This window comes from Canis lupus, chromosome 2, assembly GCF_048164855.1.
Source record: "Canis lupus baileyi chromosome 2, mCanLup2.hap1, whole genome shotgun sequence".
In the NCBI taxonomy this organism is placed as follows: Eukaryota; Metazoa; Chordata; class Mammalia; order Carnivora; family Canidae; genus Canis; species Canis lupus.
The window spans coordinates 38,460,896-38,483,480 of record NC_132839.1 but is presented as its reverse complement, the minus strand read 5'-3'; the positions used below and the strand labels follow the sequence as shown (position 1 = coordinate 38,483,480).

The 22,585-nt window shown below is 39.2% G+C and overlaps 1 protein-coding gene across 9 annotated transcripts in view; it reads left to right on the top strand.

Moving 5' to 3' along the window:
• Window positions 1–22,585, top strand: part of CHRNA7 (cholinergic receptor nicotinic alpha 7 subunit) — a 129,091-nt gene that overhangs the window by 9,548 nt on the left and 96,958 nt on the right. The gene's annotated exons all lie outside the window — the stretch shown is intronic.

Sequence of the window (22,585 nt, the reverse complement as noted above, 5' to 3'; positions counted from 1 at the left end):
TAAGCAGGCTCTCTGTGAGGAGCCCAATGTGGGACTCAATCCCAGGACCCCGGGATAACAACCTAAGCCTAAGGCAGCTGCTCAACCACTGAGCCACCCAGGTGCCCTACTTTGTGATTTTAATTAGCAATTCCCAGATTACCTGTGGAGTCAAGGACATTTTCCTTTCTTAATTTTAAAGTTGGTTTTCTTTTGAGAAGCATCTATTCATGCCTCTTGCCTGTTTTTATCTTGTTTTTTGTTTATTTTGTTTTGTTTTTCCTTATTGATTTATATGAGTTTTTCTGTATTATGAATATAAGCCCTCAGGCAATTACATGTTTTTGCAAATTTTCCCCTCAGACTTTCTGGCTTGTCTTTTTGCTCTTTTGAGATTTGTTTTTTCTGTCTTTTGTAAATCTTTAACTGAAGTATAATATACTTCTAAAGAGAGAGTGTCTTTTTGATGAACAGCATTTCTTCATTTTAATGTGACCCAGCTCATAAAACCTTTCTTCTGTGTTTAATGCTTACTGTGTCCTGTTTAAAAACTCCCTTTCTCAGACTCATGAAGATATTTTCCTTTTTGTTGTTGTTTTATCTTTCACATTTCATGTACCATTCACCGAGAATTGATTTTTAATTTAGCAGCTTTGTGGAAATCGTGACGATTAATTTAAAGGATTGTTAGTGTAATTGCTGTGTGATTGTTGAACTATAACACATTGGACATATTATTATCTGCTGTACTGGTCCCCAGATAGATATTTCAGTTATTTAATGTGTATATACTATGCAGAAAATGTATAGGCTATGATATTTTTAATGCTTAAAAATGTCGACATGACACACATTTACAGAGCCAACAGTAAGGATTTACGAGAAACCCTATCTCACTTTTCCCATTGCTGTCTATCCCCAGAGACCTTCAGCAGCTTCTGTTTCTGCTTAAGATACCCGTTTAGTACTATTTATTATTCCTTGATTGATCAGCTTTATTTATTGATTTCTTGTTATATGAATTTGATTCACTTGCAGATCTCCCTATTGGCTCTCATACTGTTCTTACTTTCACTGACCCCCCCCTTTTTTTTTTACATTAAAAAGACCATCTTAAGACTTTTTTTTGTCATTTCTGTTGACCATAATTTGGTTTCTGTGTCTGTAAGCACTTGAGTTCTGCCCCTACTTTTTTTTTTTTTTTTTTTTTTACCTCCTCCTATCTCTGTGTTGGTAAAATTTACATTTTCTCCTGTAACTGTGTACAGTATACATAGGATTCTATAGGAATCTGTAATTCAATCCTATTGTATCTTGATTCTTATTTTTTAAGCTGCCTTCATGATTTTGTGACAATGTAAAGCCATTTTTTCCTGAGCCTATACTACTTCTGTTTGGGTCTAATGCTGTGACATCTATGCAATTCAGAGGGATTGAGTGTTTCTGTTGTCAACTGATCCTGTTGTCAAGTTCAAATGTTCTCCTCTTTTATACTCTTCACCAAATCTTATCATATCTTTCTTTTTCCAAGTCTTTAGTCATGCTGTTTATTCTCTCTGTTCATTATACAGTCGACCTCCTTTCTCACAGGATATCAATTGAGGAGTATTGTTTATTTCTTTATTTTTTAAATTCATTTATTTTAAACTGAATAGTGTTATTTCTTCTAAGATATTCCCCCTTTTCTTTTAATTTTGCTCATTTATTTGTCTTTCTGTTTATTTTTATGATTTGTTTGGCAAGCTTTCCTGAAATGCCTATTCTTAGACCTCTCTTCATAGTTTAGAATCAGAGAAGAGAAACATTGGTGGAAATGCTATTTTTGAGGGTAGAATTTAGTGTTTTTTTGTGGTTTTAGGGCTTGGGTGAGGACTGTTACCTTTTTTTTTTTTTTTGAGTATGCTAAATACAAAAGGGCTGGATGCTTTGTCTCAGGGGCATCTCTTGTCACATTAGCTTCTTTATTCTCTAATTCAGTACTATCCAATAGAAATATAATGCCAGCTACTGACATAATTTTAGATTTTCTTGTGACCACATCTAAAAAATAAGATACAGGTACAGTTAATTTTAATAAGACACTTTACTTACTAAAATATATCTAGTTATTACAATTTCAAAACATAGCAAATGGAGAAACAATGTTAATGAGATGGTGTATGTTTCTGGGGAGGGCAGAGCCAAGTCTTAGAAATCCAGTGTGTACATTACACTTATAGTCCATCTCAGCACTGGTCACATATCACGGACTCGGTAGCCACATTTTACCAGTGGCTACCATGTTAGACTACACAGTTCTAACAAATCCAGCTTTTTGAATTTTGACTCGATGGAGTGAGGAGAAACCCTGGCTGATGGTTATTCTCAGAAGGGAGTTCACAGCTCTCTTTTCCAAAGGTCTCTGTCACTTCATCCATGTCAGCTCCATTCCATCCTCCTTGTTGGCTTTGGTTCACCTCTGAACTCATTATGGTTCTAGGTTCCCTGGGGCACATCTGTTCCTCCCACCCTGCAGCCTTCTTACCAGTATTTATCATAGGGCTTTCTTTACTCTATGTTTGCAGATAGTAGGCTTCCCTGTATTTAACATTATCTTGTCTTTTTTTAGATTCCATTCCCATTCTCTTTGTTTTAGGGCATTCATAGCATTTCCCTCCTTTATTTTAACTTCAGTGACCTTAGACAGGGGAAATAAATGAGTATGTTTAAGCTGACATCTTGAACTAGGAATTTGCAGGATGTTCTTACCAGCAACTCAGCCAATGTATAAATATGCTGTTTATACTTTTAATCTATTGTTTGATTTACAAGCCCACATTGATACTTCTATAATACATTTTGATATTTAATTGTAGCCTTTATTTTTATTTTTATTTTTTTTAATTTTTATTTATTTATGATAGTCACATAGAGAGAGAGAGAGAGAGAGAGAGAGAGGAAGAGACACAGGCAGAGGGAGAAGCAGGCTCCATGCACCGGGAGCCTGACGTGGGACTTGATCCTGGGTCTCCAGGATCACGCCCCAGGCCAAAGGCAGGCGCTAAACTGCTGCACCACTCAGGGATCCCATAATTGTAGCCTTTAAACTGAGCTGTGAACACTTGGGTAAAAAGTTCTTTGTCATTTTCTTAGATCAGTACATTTCCTTGGAATGTGTATGATCATGTCCTTCAGATAATCTTTTTTTGTCTTATTGAATATATTCTTAAAAGGTATTGTCTAAAAAAATACAACTAAAAGTTATAACTCCCTGTTTCTTGGCAACCCCTTTGACTTTACCGAGAATGAGATAATAAGCATTTTCTCATACATCTTACATATATAATTTATGTAAATGTAAATAAAGATTTTCTTTAAATGTAGTCACTGTAGAAAGTGATGCATTTACTCTAACAAAATTACTAAATTATTGACCAAATACTTTTGGACTCCTATGCAGATTAAAGCACTAATATTTGAAAATTTTAAGTAGGGATATTTTATTTTCAGGATGAGTTTGTTTACTAGGAATGACAGGGTATACCCCAAAGTAGGGCCTCTGATGAAGGTGGTGGCTCTTAAATGAGATGGGGATGGATTTTCTGTTTTTAGCTTTTTTTGATGCTTATAATCTGATACTGAAGAAAAATCAAAATAAAGTTCCCCAAGGTGAAAGATTGTAAAACCTTTCTATATTGTTTACAAAGAGAGCCTGTAATGAGATAATGAACTTATTGGTATGTAAGCTTGAAAAATCTTTAGTTTATATTTATAGCTTATATATTAAATGAAGTGTCTTATGGGTTTTAAAAATTAATTGGCCAAAGCTTTTTTTCTTTTTTTTTTAAGATTTTATTTATTTATTCATAGAGATGCAGAGAGAGAGAGAAAGAGAGAGATGCAGAGACACAGGCAGAGGGAGAAGCAGGCTCCATGCAGAGAGCCCGACGTGGGACTCGATCCAGGGTCTCCAGATCACGCCCTGGGCTGCAGGCAGCTCTAAACTGCTGCGCCACCGGGGCTGCCCCAAAGCTTTTTTTCTTTTAAGTTTTTACTTAAAGTCCAGTTAGCTAACATATGGTATAATATTACTTTCAATTGTACAATGTAGTAATTTAACACTTACATGCGTCACCTGGTGCTTATCACAAGTGCTCTCCTTTTTTTTTAAAATAAATTTATTTTTTATTGGTGTTCAATTTACCAACATACAGAATAACACCCAGTGCTCATCCCGTCAAGTGCCCCGCTCAGTGCCCGTCACCCATTCACCCCCACCCCCCGCCCTCCTCCCCTTCCACCACCCCTAGTTCGTTTCCCAGAGTTAGCAGTCTTTACATTCTGTCCCCCTTTCTGATATTTCCCACCCATTTCTTCTCCCTTCCCTTATATTCCCTTTCACTATTATTTATATTCCCCAAATGAATGAGAACATATAATGTTTGTCCTTCTCCGATTGACTTACTTCACTCAGCATAATACCCTCCAGTTCCATCCACGTCGAAGCAAATGGTGGGTATTTGTCGTTTCTAATGGCTGAGTAATATTCTATTGTATACATAGACCACATCTTCTTTATCCATTCATCTTTCGATGGACACCAAGGCTCCTTCCACAGTTTGGCTATTGTGGACATTGCTGCTATAAACATTGGGGTGCAGGTGTCCCGGCGTTTCATTGCATCTGTATCTTTGGGGTAAATCCCCAACAGTGCAATTGCTGGGTCGTACGGCAGGTCTATTTTTAACTCTTTGAGGAACCTCCACACAGTTTTCCAGAGTGGCTGCACCACTTCACATTCCCACCAACAGTGTAGGAGGGTTCCCCTTTCTCCACATCCTCTCCAACATTTGTGGTTTCCTGCCTTGTTAATTTTCCCCATTCTCACGGGTGTGAGGTGGTATCTCATTGTGGTTTTGATTTGTATTTCCCAGATGGCAAGTGATGCGGAGCATTTTCTCATGTGCATGTTGGCCATGTCAATGTCTTCCTCTGTGAGATTTCTCTTCATGTCTTTTGCCCATTTCATGATTGGATTGTTTGTTTCTTTGGTGTTGAGTTTAATAAGTTCTTTATAGATCTTGGAAACTAGCCCTTTATCTGATAGGTCATTTGCAAATATCTTCTCCCATTCTGTAGGTTGTCTTTTAGTTTTGTTGACTGTATCCTTTGCTGTGCAAAAGCTTCTTATCTTGATGAAGTCCCAATGATTCATTTCTGCTTTTGTTTCTTTTGCCTTCATGGATGTATCTTGTAAGAAGTTACTGTGGTTGAGTCTGAGTTCAAAAAGGGTGTTGCCTGTGTTCTCCTCTAGGATTTTGATGGAGTAACAAGTGCTCTCCTTAATCCCCATCATCTTGTTCTCCCATCTTCCTACCCTTCTCCCTTCTGGTAACTATCAGTTTGTTCTCTGTAGTTAAGCATCTATTTCTTGGTTTGCTGCTCTTTTTTCCCTTTGCTCATCTGTTTTGTTTTATAAATTCCACAAATGAATGAAACCGTATAGTATTTGTCTTTATCTGACTGCTTCTGCTTAGCATAATACTGTGTAGCTTCATCCATGTCATTGTAAATGGCAAAATTTCATTCTTTTTGATGGCTGAGTAATATTCCAGTGTGTATTTATACTACTTTTCTTTAACCATTCATCATTGATGAGCACTTGGACTGTTTCCATAGTTTGGCTATTGTAGATAATAATGCTGTTATAAGCATTGGGGTGCATGTATCCCTTTGAATTAGTATTTTTGTATTCTTTAGGTAAATACCTAGTAGTACAATCGCTGGGTTGTGGGGAAGTTCTGTTTTTCACTATTTGAGGAACCTCTGTACTATTTTCCAGAGTGGCTGCACCAGTTTGTATTCCTACCTGTGTAAGAGGGATCCCCTTTCTCCACATCCTTGCCAGAATCTGTTGTTTATTATGTTGTTGATTTTAGTTGCCCTGACTGGTATGAGCTGATATCTCACTGTAGTTTTGATTTGTATTACCCTGATGGTGAGTGATGTTGAACATCTTTTTCATGTGTCTGTTGAATATCTGTAGGTCTTTGAAAAAATGTCTGTTCATGTCTTCTGCCTATTTTTTAACTACATTTGTTTTGGGTGTTGAGTTTGGTAAGTTCTTTATAGGTTTGGTTATTAACCTTTTATCAAATGTCATTTGCAGATATCTTCTCCTATTCTGTCCCTGCCTTTCAGTTTTGTTGATTGTTTCCTTCTCTGTGCAGAAGCTTTTTTTTTTTTTTTTTGGATGAAGTCCCTGTAGTTCATTTTTGCTTTTATTTCCCCTGCCTCAGGAGATATATCTAGTAAGAAGTTGCTGTGGCCAAGGTCAAAGAGGTTACTGCCTGTGTTCTCCATTTTGATGGCTTCTTGTCTCATATTTAGGTCTTTCATTCATCCATTTTGAATATATTTTTGTGTATCGTGTAAGAAAGTGATCCTGTTTCATTATTTTGCATGTTGCTGTCCAGTTTTCCTAAGGCCAGTTGTTGAAGAGACTTTTTTCCATTGGATAATCTTTCCTGCTTTTATTCCCCAAAAGATTTATTTATTTGAGGGAGAGAGAAAGAGAGAGCTGAGGGGAGGGGTGGAGGGAGAGGGAGAGAGAAACTCAAAGCAGACTCTACACTGAGCGCAGAGCTCAGTGTAGGGCTCTATCTCAGGACCATGAAATCACTGCCTGAGCCAAAACTGAGAGTTGGATGCTTAACAGACGGCACCACTCAGGTGCCCTATTCTTTCCTGCTTTTCAAAGATTAATTGAGCCTGTAATTATAGATTTATTTCTGGGTTTTCTCTTTTATTCCATTGATCTATGCATCTATTTTTGTGAATTGGCCAAAGCTTTTAAAATACTTTAAACAAAATGTATTTAAAAACTTCTTTACAAAGTTTTCTTTTTACAGCAAAAAGTGTTACCTTTAGATTTTTCATTAATTGTTATAGCTATACTCAGCAAATTGGTATTGAATCACTTAGGACAATATTTTATATTTGCTTAAAATATCTATAGGTTGAGGATCAATAAAATTCTAATTGATGAAAACTAAACAATAACCTTTTGATTAATGTGGACAGATTCCATTCTTGATATTTGCAAACATTCAGACATTTCTGGATAATTTTCAGGGGTACATCTCAGAGACCAGGGGAAATCAGGAGATGCTATGTTTCTTTTTTTTTTTTAAGTTAGATAAAGAGCAATCAGTGTAGATAGTTAAAGCAGGAGAGTTTCTCTAAATCTAGCTTTGAGGCTTCCATGTTCTTTATTTGTATTTGTGTATTTTATTGCCCCAGAGTAAACAAAAACTGCGTCAGAAGTTTTTTGCTCAAAGTTCTTAGGCCAGGGAGTGGTATGTACTGACATAGGGTCCCAGGAACGAAAGAGGCATTTAATGCAGCTCTCTGTGAGCTGCAGTTGAACTGGAAGATGGTCCATAGCCACAGGGAATTTCTCCTTAGCTTAGTTCCCTCAGGGGGAGTCAGGCCAATTGGGCCTCTCATCTTTTTCCTGTGTATGGAGCAATTAATGGAACAGTCATGGCCCGGACGATCCTCAGTAACCGTTGGGTATATATTAAAACAGCAGCATACAGGTGGTACCTTCATTGTTTATGACAGGGGAAATTATGGGAAATATATTAAATTAAAAACTGAAAGGGAATATTCATGACAGGAAATTTGTTTCCTTTCCAGGGGTGGTTTGCATCAGCGGGGAGCAGCTGGTCATTGATGTCTCATCACAAACCATCTTCCTACTGGCTTACTGCATTTTTCCAAATATCACTTTAAAAGCATACCAAATTAGAGAGAAATGCTTATAAAGTGCTTGAAACAATCTCAAACAGAGGCAATGAATAGCAAGATGGAATACATGGTGTAGCTTTGTGTAGATTGGAAAGATTGCACTGACTTCAGAAATCTGCTCTCTTGAAGGAAAATGAGTCTCCTTTTGGCATTATCATTGTATCTGCCAGGAAATCTGGAAAGGACTATGGATATGACCTGAGGTGGGTAGGATTCAGGGCCTGGCTCCCCTACTAATAGATAGCTTTGATGGTTTGCCTTTGGGTGTATATCTTGAAGTCTGTATTTGAAAAGAACCTTAAAATGTCATCGTCTGTATGTGTATAACTTTAAAGTTTTCAAACACTGTGACACGCTCATTTTTGTCTCTTCAATGATCATCTGAACAATGTGATGTATTATTATGATTATTCTTGTATAGGCAGAGAAGCTTTGGGGCTTGAGCCCAGGTTCATTTAGAGATTTTTTAAAGAAATATACAGGGACGTCTGGGTAGGGTTGCTCAGTGGTTGAGTGTCTGCCTTTGGCTCAGATTGTGATCCTGGGGTCTGGGGATTGAGTCCTGCATCAGGCTCCCCACAGGGAGCCTGCTTCTCTCTCTGCCTATGTCTCTTCCCCTCTCTCTGTGTCTCTCTTGAATAAATAAATAAAATCTTAAAATATATATACATATATATTATACAATATTCAAGATATTTAAATAGGTGACCAATGGAATTTTATTACCATTTTGAATTATTTGAGGGGTACTTGATATGTTTTATTTCATTGCAGTTATTGTTTCTAATACTTAAACTGTTAGGTACTCCTATGTCTTTTTGGTGTGGTTTCTGTGGCCATGGATGTTTTCTGTTTCTAGCACAAAATAAAATAGGTGTTCCAGGCTTATTGTATATCTCCCTCTCCAGATCTGTATCCCCTTTTATCAAGAAATCTTTCAGTGAGAAATTGTATTTGGAAATCACTGATTGACAGTAGGTAATAGAATGAATTCTAACTTGATTCTACTATGTATCTCAGAAAGAGATAGTTGAGCAAATGGGAAGTAAGAATAATAAATGATTTTTTTAAAGCTTCTAGAATTCAATGAAGATATGAAAACTTAGTTGTAAAAGCCACACTGAGTACTTCAATTTCAACACAGCAAGTATAATAAAAGAAAATCTTTTAATTCATTCAGAACAGATGAAAATCACTTGCCAAAGGATGATTGCCAAAATGGCATCTGCCATCTTATCAGGAAAACCTGGGATCTGAGAAGATAGTGGGCTATAATGTCAAAGCTCAGATGATTATTATCCTCCAAATCTCTACAAAGTCAAGTGGAAAAGCCATCAAAAAACAACAAAACGTTTTTAAGTATACAAGGCTTCGAGGTTTACCACCCACAAAGTATCTAAAAGAATTGTTAGGAAGTGCATTCCAGTTATGCAAACATTAAAAATACCAAACCCTAACCTAATCTTTATAAGTAGGGTATAAGAAATGCAGTAGTCAGAGACTTGAAAAAAATTCTCATTAAGCTTAGTGTCAAGCAACAACAATCCCTGAAATGTTCATAGCAGTCTGTAACCCTGTAACCCAGACCTATCCTGTACACACACTCTCTCATATGTGTGTGTGTGTGTGTATAATACATATAAATAAAAATGTTTTTCAAAAATTTTAAATAATCACCCTAAGAAAAATCATAAAATTTTCAAACCTTGAAGGGAAAAATGAAGCAAAGAAATTTGGACACTCCAATAATATATAGAAATGGTTTTAAGAAACACAGCAAAATACTGTGCAGAAAACAGCAATACATTTTGATGACAGAAATAAGCCCAGTCTTATCAATAATCACTACTTTGAAATGGATAGATACACCTATTGAAAAATGAGAACCTCAGATTTGTTTTTAAACAAATTTGTTTTTAAACAAATTTGTTTTTAAACAAATTTGTTTTTAAACAAATTTGTTTCCAGCTATATGCTTCTTTCAAATTAATCAAATTATGCCACTTTTAAATTAAAAATACTCAGGTGAAAATAAATAAATAAATATTAGATGGGAAAAAGCTACAACAGAGAGATGTTCACGGTAGACTCCCTACTGTATCTTCCTCTCTTGGAGGCTCACTTTGATGGTTAATTTTATATATCAGCTTGATGAGGGTAAGGGATACTCAGCTGATAAAACATTATTTCTGGGGGTGTCTATGAGGGTGCTTCTGGAAGAGAGTAGTATTTGAATTTATAGACTGAGTAAAGATCACTTTCATCCATGTTCCTGAGTATCAACCAATTCATTGAGGGCCCTGATGGAACAGAAAAAGCAGAGGAACAGTGAATGTGTTCTCTGTAGTTGAACTGAGACATTCACGGACATCAGTGGTCCTTGCTCATGAGCTTTTCAACTTCGCAGTTCTGAAGGACTTCCACTGAATAGGGGGCAAGATGGCCAAAGAGTAGGGACCCCAAGTCATCTGTCCTCACCAACTTACCTAGATAACTTTCAAGTCATCCTGAAAACCTACGAATTTGGCCTGAGATTTAGAGAGAACAGCTGGATGATACAGTGAGAAGAGTTTGCGCTTCCATCAAGGTAGGAAGACGGAAAAAATAAAAATATAAAAGCATGGGGGGGAGGGCACCCGCGAAGAGCCGGGCTAAGGCCAGGTGGTGAAGCCTCCAGGACAGGGAAGCCTGGTCCAGAGAAGCAGAAACTTTAAGAATCTTCCCGGAGGGAAAGGCGCTCGCAGGGAATCAGGTTCCCAGGGTCACTAACAGAGGAAGGGCGCCCCAGGGGGAAAGTGCGCCAAAGACTGTGGGCTGAGCTCGGTAAAGGGCTGGAGAGGCTCCCAGCGGGGCCTCAGGAGCAGCTCTGACCGCGGCTCTGCGCGGAGCAGGCTCCGTGGGCCAGGAGCGGGATTCCAGCAGCGCAGGCCTTGGAGCCTAGGGCACCGGGAACACAGTCCATGATCCTGTACTCCCCGAGGGACAGGTGGAGGTGGGGAGGGCACAGGACAAAGAGGATTCTCCTGCCTCCAGGTGCCCCCAAGCTGTGAGCAGTGCCCCCTGCCCCCGGAGCATCCAGGCCAGTGGGGACTGAGAGCTGCAGTGGTTACTGTGGGAGCTGACTCCAGGGATGGAGAGCTGGCTGCCACCAGTATGGTGGTTCTCCTTGTGTCACCCTGTGCCTGGGACGGAGAGGGGCTGCCAGGGAACAGGGGCCTTATGGGGTAAACAGCTCCCACTGAGCCGTGCACCTGGCAGGGGGTGGGGCAGCTCCCCCAGGTGCACACACCTGAGAATCAACACAGCAGGCCCCTCCCCCAGAAGACCAGCTGGAAGGACAGGGTAAGAGCAAGTTCTGGACCAAGCAGCCCTGTAAAGCTTCAGGGTAAGTCGAGGCATTTACAGTATGTAGAACCAAAGGATACCCCTCCTTGTTTTGTTTTTGTTTTTGTTTTGTTTTTTGTTTGTTTTTTCCTTTTTTTCCTTTTTCCAGTACAAGTTGTTTTTAGCCACTCTGCACTGAGCAAAATGACCAGAAAGAAGATCTCACCACAAAAGAAAGAATCAGAAACAGTCCTCTCTCCCACAGAGTTACAGAATTTGGATTACAATTCAGTGTCAGAAAGCCAATTCATAAGCACAATTATAAAGATTCTGGTGGGGATCCCTGGGTGGTGCAGTGGTTTGGCGCCTGCCTTTGGCCCAGGGCGCGATCCTGGAGATCCGGGATCGAATCCCACATCGGGCTCCCTGCATGGAGCCTGCTTCTCCCTCTGCCTATGTCTCTGCCTCTCTCTCTCTCACTGTGTGCCTATCATAAATAAATAAAAATTAAAAAAAAATTCCTCACCCTCTCAGGAGAAACTGATGTAAAAAAAAAATAAAAAATAAAGATTCTGGTGGCTCTGGAAAAAAGCATAAAAGATTTAAGAGACTTCGTGACTGCAGAATTTAGATCTAATCAGGCTGAAATTAAGAATCAATTAAATGAGATGCAATCCAAACAGGTCCCTAAGGACAAGGGTTAATGAAGTAGAAGAACGAGTGAGTTACAGAGAAGGCAAGTTAATGTCAAGGAAGGAAGCTGAGGAAAAAAGAGAAAAAAGATCATGAGAAAAGGTTAAGGGAAATAAATGACAGCCTCAGAAGGAAAAAATCTACGTTTAATTGAGGGTGCTGAAAGGGACAGAGGACCAGAAAGTGTATTTGAACAAATTTTAGCTGAGAACTTCCCTAACTTGGGGAGGGAAATGCATTCAGATCCAGGAGATAGAGCAATCCCCCCACAAAAATATCAATAAAATCCTTTCAGCACCTCGAATTTAATAGTGAAACTTGCAAACTCCAAAGATAAAGAGAAAATCCTTAAAGCAGCAAGAGACAAGAGATCCCCAACTTATATGGGGAGAAATATTAGATTAACAGCAGACCTCTCCACAGAGACCTGGCAGACCAGAAAGGGCTGGCAGGATATATTCAGGGTCCTAAATGAAAAGAACATGCAGCCAAGAATACTCTATCCAGCAAGGCTCTCATTCAGAATAGAGATAAAGAGCTTCCAAGAGAGGCAGAAACTGAAAGAATATGTGATCACCAAACCAGCTCTGCAAGAAGTATTAAGGGGGACTCTGTAAAAGAAAGAGGAAGTCCAAAGAAACCATCTACAAAAACAGGGACTGAATAGGAATTATGATGGAAGGACTGCCACCAATGGCCCCTCAGTTATTGGGCTTTTGGATTCATACTGAATTACACCACCAGCTTTCCTTGTTCTCCAGCTTGCAGATGGTAGATCATGGGACTTTTCAGTCCTCATCATGTGAGCCAATTCCTTGGTTGAGTCACAACCAAGGAATTATAATATATATTATATTATATATTATTATATATAATAATTATATATATAATATTATATATATAATTGATATTTTGTGTTGTTGTTGTTGTTAGGGGTACTGTGACTAATGCATTCATCAAGGAAAGCTATCTGCAACTGGTCTGGGTGGGAGGGTGGCTTCACTAAGGTGTGAAGACATTGAAGCAGGCATCAAAGTAGTCCAGTGGGAGGACAAAGCATAAATGGCAACGGGGGGATAGCAGAGCTGCATACTTTGAGGAGCATTGTAGGCCTCAAGGGCTCTGGATGCTCACTGTGGATTGGAAGATCAGAGGGATGACAGCAGTAGCCAGTGTCAATGGCTGGCTCTCCATTTAGTCCTTGCTGCAGCCCTGTCAGATGTACTGCTATTCACCTTATTTTGTTAGTTGGACACCAAAGTTGGTGTGAGTTCAAAGAAATGTAAAAGTGGAGACACTGTTCACTGATAAACTATAAATGGCTTACAAACTGTTGAGAGCTCATCAGGTGCCTGAATCATGCAATGGACTGCACTTACTCCTTCCTTCACCCAATGCAGACCAGAAGCCAGGTTGAGTCAAGAGAGAAGGGAGGAAAATCATCCAGTCATGTTCCCTGCCTGCAAAGAGCAGCCGAGATGGCTCAAGTCTGAGTTGAAATGACATTTCTATAGAGATTTCCTGGTCCCTTCTAGTCAGAATTGATCTTTTTCCCTTTGATGATGTCAGATCACTTCACTTATTTATAGGTTGCTGCTAGGAAGATTCAGAAAGATACACAACTTGGGATATAAGAAGAGAGTTCAAAACTGAACTTATGCCCTCTAATTGTGTGAGCGCATGAATGCCACCACACCTCTTGGATCCTATCCCTTAAAATAATACTTCCTGTGATAATGTTACAGTACTGTTGTAGGTGGTAATACTTTTTAAAATTTTGTATTTTTTTAATATAATTCTTGAACATAAACACTGAAATAGATCATATGGCTTATTTATATACCTGCCTCCATTTGCAGCTCCCAGAAGCAACAGCGTTAAATTCTTAGCTGTTTCTTTGAGATTTACATCTATATCGCTAAATAAAATCCTTGTTATAACCACTACGTTTTGGTTTAGTTATGTTCAATGTCTAAGGACTTCCCAATACTAAATGTGAGGATTTATTTCTCCATTCACTCCCCACCCCCAAACAAGTAATACACTTCCCCTTTAATTCTCATTTTCTCTTCATGGAATTATATCACCAATTTTGGTTAAGTTAATGTGTACAGTATGTATATCAATATAATTATGAAATTCTTCACATTTGAGCCATGTAGTAGACTATGATTATATTTATTTTCCAGCATAATTTTTTTATTTTCCTCAGGGCTAATGCTGTTATCTTTTTCACTTGTTGAATATTTCATGTAAAAAATCAATTTCGTTCTGAAACTTTTTACTAGAATTCTAACATATGAAGTATTGTATTTTTCCAGTTCTTAGTGACATATCTTTTGAAGAATTTTGTCTTCCTGTGTGAAACAAATTCATTGTTCCTTAGGTCTGCTACACAGCTGTCAAACTGATATTTTCTTTTACCATTGGGTTCCACCAACAAATCTCTGATAGCAACAATTCAATTCAATTCTCACCCCAACTACCCAGAGTTAGCATTAGATCTGACAAGGTAAAAGGCACAGAGCCCAGCAAGACTGCTCTTCCAATAGATGCCAGCCCAAGTGGGGTCTCCGGATATCACACTTCTGCCTGGCTAACTGCAAATTCAGTGCTTTCCAAAACCCTCTCAGGTTTGTAATTGACTAGAACAGCACATACAACTCAGGAAAATTCTATATTTGCAATTATCTTCTTATAAAGGGCGCAAATGAGTAGCCAGATAAGGCAAGGTCTACGAAGTCCCCAAGCACAGAAGTCAGAATATGCTACCTTCCTGGTAAACCAACCAGGAAAGTCTTTCAAGCTTTGTTGTCCAGAATTTTTAATGAAATTCTGTTTTGTAGATATATTTGATTAAATTATTTGCCACATTGTTAAACTCAATTTCCAGCACCTCCTCCCTTCCCTGAAAGTTTAACTGAAAGTTCCAGCCCTTTAATCTCATCTGGGATTTTTTCTGATGACCAGCTCCTATCTTGAAGCTTTTCAGGAAATCCCTTGCTATTGCCTTAATCACTTCATTAACATAATGAAGTTATTCCTATCTTTAAGGAAATTACAAACATTTTTTAAACTCTGTAATTTCAGGAACATGGAATGAAGATTTTTTTTGTGTGTGTGTGTGTGTCATATTTTTCACTATACCACAACTATCAAGTAAAGAATACCTGTTGCTGTTCTCTAGTTATGTCCTTTTCAGAGACCCATGACATCAAGTTTCTGTTCTCATTCTGGTTGGTGGTGTCCCTCAGTAGCAGTCTGAGAAAGGGAGCATAGAAAAACATGTTTTCAAGGTCTTATGTGACTTGATTTTTTTTCTTGTACTTGATGGATAGTTTGGGAATAAGCTCAATATTAATTACCTCAGAATTTTTGTTGTTTGTCTTCTGTTTTCCAGTGCTCCAATTTCCAAGAGCTATATTTTGCATTCTGAATATTCCTTGTTGGTAGTACCTGCTTCCTATTGACACTTGTTCTTTTTACATTGATACCATAGCTTCTCTTCCATCTCTGAAGTTATTTTTTTTCTTTTAATAATACATTTATTTTTTATTGGTGTTCAATTTGCCAACATATAGAATAACACCCAGTGCTCATCCCGTCAAGTGTCCCCCTAAGTGCCCGCCACCCAGTCACCCCCACCCCCTGCCCTCCTCCCCTTCCACCATCCCCTAGTTCATTTACCAGAGTTAGGAGTCTCTCATGTTCTGTCTCCCTTTCTGATATTTCCCACACATTTCTTCTCCCTTCCCCTCTATTCCCTTTCACTATTATTTATATTTCCCAAATGAATGAGACCATATAATGTTTGTCCTTCTCTGATTGACTTATTTCACTCAGCATAATACCCTCCAGTTCCATCCACGTTGAAGCAAATGGCGGGTATTTGTCATTTCTAATGGCTGAGTGAAGATTCCATTGTATTGAAGTTATTTTTTAAAAAAGTTTTTGGAGGTTTTAATCAGCTCCCCAGATTGTCTGTTTCTTTAAGGTCTCTTCTTTGCTTGTTTTGTTTTCTATTTTTTACATTAGAGGCTTTCCCATAATGAGAGGTGATCCTTGATATGAGTGGTGTGTGTGTTCAAATATCTCAGTGATGGTGATGGAGTGGGATTCAAAACAGCATGATCTGGCTGGGAAGATATTTTGGGGACCTTAGTATTTTTACATATTTTCTTCAGGATAATCAGTTTGCTGAGAGAAAGTATTGCTATTCTGAAGCCTGGACAGTATAAGCCTGACCAAGTTTTGGGAGCCAAGAAGGGACAAGGGCTAGAGAGGTCAATGCTCTTAACCCCATGTTTGTTTTCAGCATGTTACCTGTGTTGTAGCAGTACCTTTGTCTCTCATACAGAGTCCAGAGAGTAAAGTTCTAGTACTCTGCAAGGGTAGGTGGAGCAGTTGCCATATGTGCATGTGAGTATATTGGGGCATTTAAGTGATTCTTATACTTTGTTCTAATCCAGATGTTTTAACCCCATCTGTACGTTTACTGTCACAGTTAGCTGCTCTCTTTAATTTGTAAGCTATTGTGGGTTCTGTGTCAGCATTCTCTGTGTTGACTTAGATTTGTACTTTGTAAATTCTGTTGAGTCATTATTTCTTATTCATTTCTATTCAGATTCAAAGTCATTTATGTTGTATCCTTTCATATTTGTCTTTTTTTATTTTTTATTTTTTTATTGGAGTTCAGTTTACCAACATATATCACCCAGTGCTCATCCCATCAAGTTCCCCACTCAGTGTCCGTCACCCAGTCACCCCAACCCCCCCGCCCACCTCCTTTTCCACTACCCCTTGTACGTTTCTCAGAGTTAGGAGTCTCTCATTTTTTGTCATCCTCACTGATATTTTCACTCTTTTTCTCTCCTTTACCCTTTATTCCCTTTCACAATTCTTTATATTCCCCAAATGAATGAGACCATATAATGTTTGTCCTTCTCCGATTGACTTATTTCACTCACAGAATATCCTCCAGTTCCATCCACGTTGAAGCAAATGGTGGTATTTGTCATTTCTAATGGCTGAGTAATATTCATTGTATACATAGACCACATCTTCTTTATCCACTCATCTTTCAATGACACTGAGGCTCCTTCCACAGTTTGGCTATTGTGGACATTGCTGATATAAACATTGGGGTGCAGGTGTTCTAGTGTTTCACTGCATCTGTATCTTTGGGGTAAATCCCCAGAAGTGCAATTGCTGGGTCATAGGGTAGTTCTATTTTTAACTCTTTCCTCCACACAGTTTTCCAGAGTGACTGCACCAGTTCACATTCCCACCAACAGTGCAAGAGGGTTCCCCTTTCTCCACATCCTCTCCAACATTTGTGGTTTCCTGCCTTGTTAATTTTCTCCATTCTCACTGGTGTGAGGTGGTATGTCATTGTAGTTTTCATTTGTATTTCCCTGATGGCAAGTGATGCGGAGCATTTTCTCATGTGCTTGTTGGCCATGTCTATGTCTTCCTCTGTGAGATTTCTGTTCATGTCTTTTGCCCATTTCATGATTGTATTGTTTGTTTCTTTGGTGTTGAGTTTAATAAGTTCTTTATAGATCTTGGATACTAGTCCTTTATCTGATACATCATTTGCAAATATCTTCTCCTATTCTGTAGGTTGCCTTTGAGTTTTGTTGATGGTATCTTTTCCTGTGCAAAAGCTTCTTATCTTGATGAAGTCCCAATAGTTCATTTTTGCTTTTGGTTCTCTTGCCTTCTTGGATGTATCTTGCAAGAAGGTACTGTGGCCAAGTTCAAAAAGGGTGTTGCCTTTGGTGTCCTCTAGGATTTTGATGGATTCTTGTCTCACATTTAGAACTTTCATCCATTTTAAGTTTACCTTTGTGTCTGGTGTAAGAGAATGGTCTAATTTCATTCTTCTGCATGTGGATGTCCAATTTTCCCAGCACCATTTATTGAAGAGACTGTCTTTTTTCCCAGTGGATAGTCTTTCCTGCTTTGTAGAATATTAGTTGACCATAGAGTTGAGGGCCCATTTCTGGATTCTCTATTTTGTTCCATTGATCTATGTGTCTGTTTTTGTGCCAGTACCACACTGTCTTGATGATCACAGCTTTGTAGTACAACCTGAAATCTGGCAATGTGATGCCCCCAGCTCTGGTTTTCTTTTTCAATATTCCCCTGGCTATTCAGAGTCTTTTCTGATTCCACACAAATCTTCAGATGATTTGTTCTAACTCTCTGAAGAAGGTCTGTGGTATTTTTTAAGCCTATGGTATTTTGATAGGAATTGCATTATATGTGTAAATTGACCTGGGGAGCATTGACATTTTCACAATATTAATTCTTCCAATCCATGAGCATGGAACATTTTTTCTATATCTTTGTGTCTTCCTCAATTTATTTCAGAGGTGTTCTGTAGTTTTTAGGGTATAGATCCTTTACCTCTTTGGTTATGTTTATTCCTAGGTATCTTATGCTTTTGGGTACAATTGTAAATGGGAATTATTACTTAATTTCTCTTTCTTCAGTCTCATTGTTAGTGTATAGAAATGTCACTGATTTCTGGGCATTGTTTTTGTATCCTGCCACACTGCCAAATTGTTGTATGAGTTCTAGCAATCTTGGGGTAGAGTTCTGTGGGTTTTCTATGTACAGAATCATGTCATCTGTAAAGAGGGAGAGTTTGACTTCTTCTTTGCCAATTTGAATGCCTTTTATTTCTCTTTGTTGCCTGATTGCTGAGGCTAGGACTTCTAGTACTCTGTTGAATAGCATTGGTGAGAGTGGACATCCCTGTCCTGTTCCTAATCTTAGGGGAAAGGCTCCCAGTGTTTCCCCATTGAGAATGATATTTGCTGTGGGCTTCTCATAGATTGCTTTTAAGATGCTGAGGAATGTTCCCTCTATTCATACACACTGAGGAGTTTTGATCAGGAATAGATGCTGTATTTTGTCAAATGCTTTCTCTGCATCTGTTGAGAGGATCATATGGTTCTTGTTTTTTCTCTTGTGGATATGATCAATCACATTGATTACTTTATGAGTGTTGAACCAACCTTGCATCCCGGGGTTGAATACCACTTAGTCATGGCGAATAATCTTCTTTAATGTACTGTTGGATCCTATCGGCTAGTATCTTGTTGAGAATTTTTGCATCTTTGTTCATCAGGAATATTAGTTTATAATTCTCGTTTTTGGTGGGGTCTTTGTCTGGTTTGGGGATTAAGGTGATGCTAACCTCATAAAACAAGTTTGGAAGTATTCCATCCCATTCTATCTTTCTGAACAGCTTTAGTAGAATGGGTATTGCTTCTTTAAACATTTGATAGAATTCCCCTGGGAAGCCAACTGGCCCTGGACTTTTGTGTCTTGGGAGGTTTTTGATGACTGCTTCAATTTCCTCCTTGGTTATTGGCCTCTTCATGTTTTCTATTTCTTCCTGTTCCAGTTTTGGTAGTTTATGGTTTTCCAGAAATGCGTCCATTTCTTCTAAATTGCCTAATTTATTGGTGTATAGCTGCTCATAATATATTTTTAAAATCATTTGTATTTCCTTGGTATTGATTGTGAAGTCTCCTTTTTCATTCATGATTTTATTAATTAAAGTCTTTTCTCTTTTGTTTTTAATAAGACTGGCTAATGGTTTATCTGTCTTATTAATTCTTTCAAAGAACCAACTCCTGGTTTTGTTGATCTGTTGTACATATCTTCTAGTCTTTATTTCATTGAGTTCTGCTCAAATCCTTATTAACTCTCTTCTTCTGCTTGGTGTAGGTTTCATTCGCTGTTCTTTCTCTACTTCCTTTAGGTGCAAGGTTAGCTTGTCTATTTGGGTTCTTTCCAATTTTTTGAGGGATGCTTGAATTGTGATATATTTCCTTCTTAGGACTGCTTTTGCCATATCCCAAAGATTTTGAACAGGTGTAATCTTCATTCCTATTAGTTTCCATGAATCTTTTAAATTCTTCTCTAATTTCCTGGTTGACCCTGTCATCTTTTAGCAGGATGGTCTTTAACCTCCACATGTTGGAATTTCTTCCAAATTTCTTCTTGTGATTCAGTTCAGGTTTCAAACATTATGGTCTGAAAATATGCAGGGGATAATCCCAATCATTTGGTATCGGTTAAGACCTGATTTGTGACCCAGTATGTCGTCTATTCTGGAGAAAGTTCCATGTGCACTTGAGAAGAAATTGTGTTCAGTTGCATTTGGATGTAAAATTCTATAAATACCTGTGAAATCTATCTGGTCCAGTGTATCATTTAAAGTTCTTGTTTCTTTGGAGATGTTGTGCTTAGAATATCTGTCATTTTCAGAACGTGCCATGTTGAAGTCTCTGAGTATTAGTTTATTATTATCTAAGTATCTCGTTACTTTGGTTATTAATTGATTCATATATTTGGAACCTCCCACATTAGGGGCATAAATATTCATGATTGTTAGGTCCTCTTTTGGATAGATCCTTTAAGTATGATATAGTGTCCCTCTTCATCTCTTACTACAGTCTTTGGGATAAACTTTATAATTTATCTGATTGAGGATTGCTACCCCTGCTTTCTTTTGAGGACCATTTTAATGGTAAATGGTTCTCCAACCTTTCATTTTCAGGCTGTAGATGTCCTTCTGTCTAAAATGAGTCTCTTGAAGACAGCAAATAGATAGGTCTTGCTTTTTTATCCAGTCTGAAACCCTGTGCCCTTTGATGGGATCATTAAGGTCATTCACGTTCAGTTTCTATTGAAAGATATGAATTTAGTGTCATTATAATACCTATTCAGTTCCTGTTTTTGTGGATTGTTTCTTTGGACTTCCCTTTTCTTTTACAGAGCCCCCTTAATATTTCTTGCAGAGCTGGTTTAATGGTCACATATGCTTTCAATTTCTGCCTATCTTGGAAGCTCTTTATCTCTCCCTCTATTCTGAATGAGAGCCTTGCTGGATAGAGTATTCTTGGCTGCATGGTCTTCTCATTTAGGACCCTGAATATATCCTGCCAGTCCTTTCTGGCTTGCCAGGTCTCTGTGGAGGGGTCTGCTGTTAATCTAATACTCCTTTCCACATAAGTTGGGTATCTTATCTCTTGCTGCTTTAAGGATTTTCTCTTTATCTTTGGAGTTTTCAAGTTTCTCTATTAAATGTCGAGTTAATTGAATGGTTTTTATTTATTTTAGGGCGGGACCTCTGTATCTCCTGGATTTGAATGCCTGTTTCCCTCCCCAAGTTAGGGAAGTTCTCAGCTATGATTTGTTCAAATATATTTTCTGTTCCTCTGTCCTCTGTCCTCAGTGCCCTCTGGAAACCCAATTAAATGTAGATTTTTCCTTCTGAGGCTGTCATTTGTTTCCCTTAACCTTTCCTCTTGGTCTTTTAACTGTTTTTCTCTTCTTTCCTCAGCTTCCTTCCTTGACATCAGCTTGCCTTCTCTGTCACTCATTCTTTCTTCTACCTCATTAATCCTTGTCGTTAGGACCCCAGTTTGGATTGCATCTCATTTAATTGATTTTTAATTTCAGCCTGATTGGATCTGAATCTGCAGTCATGAAGTCTCGTGATTCCTTTATGGTTTTTTTTCAGAGCCACCAGTAGCTTTATAATTGTGTTTCTGAATTGGCTTTCTGATATCGAATTGTAATCCAAATTCTGTAACTCTGTGGCAGAGAGTAGTGTTTCTGATTCTTTCTTTTGTGGTGTGTTTTTCTTTCTAGTTATTTTGCTCTATGCAGAGTGGGTAAAACGAGTTGTAGTGAAAAAAGGAAGAAAAAGAAAAAAAAGAAAGGAGGGGTATCCTTTGATTCTATATACTGTAAATCCCTCGACTTCCCCTGGAGCTATCCATGGTTGCTTGCTCAAGAACTTGCTCTTCTCTTGTCCTTCCAGCTGGTCTTCTGGGGGAAAGGCCTGCTGTGCTGATTCTCAGGTGTGTGCCCCTGGGGGAACTTTCTGCCCCTGCTGGGTGCTGGGCTGAGTGGGAGCTGTTTAGCCATGAGACCTGTTTCTTGGCAGCCCCAATCCATCCCAGGCACAGCGTGACAGCAGGAGGGACAACAACACTGGCCAAGGCCAGGTCTCCGTCTTTGGAGTCAGCTCCCGCAGTAACTACCAGGATCTCCCGGTCTGCACTGGCCTGTATGCTCTGGTGGCAGGGGGCGCTGATCTGCACAGCTCAGGGGCACCTGGTGGCTGGAGAGTCCTTGGAGTCGTGTGCCCTCCCTGCCTCCACCTGTCTGGGGGCAGTGCAGGATTACTGGCTGTGTCCCCTGGCGCCCTGGGATCCGGGGCCTGTGCTGCTGGAATCACGCACCTGGTGCCGAGGCTCCTGAAGGCAGCAGAGCACAGCCCTTCCTGCCCGGAGCCTTCGCCTGAGCTTCTCCCGTGGCCCTGCTGGGTGTGCGCTCCAGCGCTTTACCAAGCCCTGCGCGAGGTCTGTGGTGTGCTCTTCCCCGCGAGGCGCACTTCCTCTATTAGTGACTGAGGGAGACTGGAGGCTCCACTGCCCCTCCTGAGGTTTGCTGGAGTTCCTGCTAAACACCTTTCTGTCCTAGAAGAATGCAGTGCGGATTTTTAAAGTTCTTGCTTCTTGGGGGCTGGGCTCTCCTTTCCCATGATGGTTTCCTGGCCTGGCCTTAGCCTGACTCCTCGCAGGGGCTCCTCCACCACTTGAATCTTTTTTCTCCACCCCCCCCACCCCCGCCCTGCCTTCCTACCTTCCTATCTTGTTAGAATTGCAAACTCTTCTCTCTGTGGCATTCCAGCTCTTCTCTCTTTAAGTCTCAGGTTGAATTCATAGGTTTTCAGGATGATTCGAAAGCTATCTAAGTAAGTTGGTGG